Source organism: Mercenaria mercenaria, chromosome 7 (assembly GCF_021730395.1).
Source record: "Mercenaria mercenaria strain notata chromosome 7, MADL_Memer_1, whole genome shotgun sequence".
Classification (NCBI taxonomy): domain Eukaryota; kingdom Metazoa; phylum Mollusca; class Bivalvia; order Venerida; family Veneridae; genus Mercenaria; species Mercenaria mercenaria.
In genome coordinates, this window is record NC_069367.1 from 59,145,649 (window position 1) to 59,148,986 (window position 3,338).

Here is a 3,338-nt window from a genome sequence, read left to right on the forward strand (position 1 = left end):
GCTCAAGCCGGGGATCGTGAGTGCTAGCCCCACTTGGGTCAAAACCTTACCTCATACGACACCAGCACTGTTATTTCCAGGAAACGGATTCATGAATGGTTCGAGACGCTTGAAGCTTTCATCACTGTCGAGCTAAACAGATTACTTCCAACTAAAATGTGCATGATTGATTCGATAATTTCAAGCAGACGGGTAATCTATTTTGTTATGTTATCATGCTGCCAAAATATATTGTTTCCAAAATTCGTTTATCTTAATTGCAGCATTTATTGATGTTAACGAGAGCAAGTTAACATTCCGTTCATCAAAGTAACGCTTCAAAATACATTTTTCCTGTTGCATTTTGCATTGCCCGAATAAAGCAAAACATTATTTTCTGCGACGGTAACAAAGACATCTGGACTGTTCAGTTATTGTCATGCTCCTAACACAATTAAATGCAAAAGTGACACTAAAGATAAATTATGATGATACTCTTTATACTTTACTCCAGGCTTGATCATTTTGATATAGTATCCTGTATAGAATTGTCAAAGAAATACAAATGTACGTACACAAAAGATTTGCAAACATATCTTTAACGTTAATGACATGTTCCCATGTTCTTCTATTGTATTGAATAACGATTTTAGATGTACACTGTGTGGCCATCACACACGTTTAACTGATGTGCGCTTATACAACTAAGAGAAAATGAAACTATCCAACAGGGAAAATACACTTTCAAAGAACACAGCCTCCCTAAACCATAATTCAAGCAACACAGGCACGCACGCACACAAAGGCAAACCAACGAATGGGGACAAAATTAACAAATAAAGGAATAAAATCTATAAGTGATAGCAGACCAGGTTTGCATGAGTCTGTTCTGGAAAGGTAACGAGGCAACAACCCCCACGTCCCTTAGCAATGGCTCAATATTATTCATTAAACTCAAAACAAAAAAACAATACTTAGTTCAAGAAAATTCTTTGGATGCATAGACTACAATTACGTGCCACGTTCAGTTGCACAAACACCTCTATGATAATTCTTGATTTCGTGGCGCATTACAATTGACATACTCATCTGAAAGTATCAGTAATTATGTTGATACATTTGAACATGTTAGTTTCGGAAAAGAAAAATGATTGATATAACGTTCTGCACACTAAGTCTGAATCAGTGTTAAACTTGTGCCTGTTTCACGAATGAGCTCATCGATATAGCATTTTATATGTTTATTAACCGTATGCAAATATATTTTAACAATTAATCGGTACTTTTTACATTAAATACTAAATTATTGTAACATTATTTTTTACATGTACAATGCTGCAATTACTATAAATTTCATGAAATAGCGTAGTACTTTATTTTTAGAAACTTGCATTTATAGACTCTATACATTTATTTTCATTATTTATTTGACACGATTTGTCACGTTGCAAGCATTAAAATACTGAAAATATGTTGGTGAATGTAACAAAATGTTCCATGCTAACTGCTAATTGCTTTTCATCTACTCAGTTCATTCAATGTCACTATATCTGTCTACAGGTTTGGTAGATATTAAGATAAATGCTTTATTTTCCAAGAATCCTTATTGCCGTTAGACGCTGTCAATTGTATAACGTTTCATCACAGTAATTGCATTGTCAGTACCAGTCAAATAAATACCTTCTTATTTATCAATATGTTTATGGTATGTACCAGAGAAATGTTTGCGAAACACACAATCATCTGCTAATACAACTAATATATGTTCCTGAAACATTGTGTTTTTCACTAAAATATAACACTGTGAATGATATAGTTTGTGTTTATTTCTTTAGCTCTTTGCTTATTATCAATTAGTCTAGTCCTACGCTCTTCAGAATATGGTAATTGTCGTGTTTCCCCAGGAGATATATAACAAACAACTATCCTGCAGGTGTTTTAGAAGTTAATTTTTCTAATGCATTTACATTTATGGAACTCTATATACAAATTAAGATATTAAGTAAATCTGCTTCATTTCCTTAGATGAATATCATTTAATTGAATGCAAAATAGCTACGATCTTATCTGGAAAATGAGTTAGTGCATTGTTGAAATATATGTTCGATTTTAAGAACATGTGAAAACTGGTCACATACTATGCGGTAATATATATAAAATATGTAAAATTCTATTGTAACAGTTGATCATTTTCTAGTTTTCAATGCACTAGACATGAATCGTTTTGAAGGCAGGAATCCGTTAGACTTCGCACATTAATACCGCATTACTAAATACTAGTACCGAACATCATTTGATGATGTTTTAAGTTCCATAAAGCTTTAAATTTCATGATAAAAACAGATAATACTGTTGTCCAAATAGAGATTACACATAATTAAATAGTTAGGAAAATGTTACTTTCAATAAAACACTTGAAATGATGAAGTTAGGGTAATAAAGGGAGATAATCAAAACATTTTATTGTTAATATAGTTTATAGTTAATCATATAGTCAAACCTATGAAAACAATTACCAAACATTGGATTTGACAAGAAAATGATATATTTTATGTTCATAACAGAAACTGTGGCAGCCAAATTTTAATCAAAAGCATTATGATCCTTTTAAAGGTTCGTGTCGTTTGTCCTATAACAATACAACAGAATATAAAACATGTATATTATTCTTTAAAATGATTGTTAATTTACTCATATATGTCTTGAATTCCGGACAAGGCCCAGGTAGAAGGATTCCTAGGCATATTTTAAGAGAATTACAATTCAGTAATGTAATGAACATGTTATATTTTTTGTTCAATTTTCATATAAAGCAGAACTCTTTTTGAGGTTAATGATAGATAGCTAAGCTATATAAGAAATTTTGTAAAATATTCTTTACAGGTAAAATTATATTTTTTTATAGCGGTATGCATCATTTTATGACAAGAACTATCATCTTTTCGTAGTATAACTACATTGAGAATAAATTTAAGTCATAGTTACTAAAATGTCTTTTCTGATTCTCCATGATAATCGGTGCCCATTAATTTACTACATATAAATCAGGAATTGTAATAATAGACATTAGACTGATCCTAATAATAGCTTTTAGCTTGTAACGAAAACAACTTCCTTGATCATTTTCCTGAATATGTATATAAGGTCTAATGTTTATATTACGCTTTTTATGTATATATTTGGAAATAAAGAATGCACAACCCGCTCAAATACGTCTATCTGTGTAGTAACAAAGTATGCACAACTTTACCTCCCTTGCAAAATGCAGAAATATGTCAGCCATAAAGTTAAGTAGCGATAAAATCTTCGTTATGTTTAAATTTTATCATTTAAACTTAAATACCCCTGCAAAACTATCT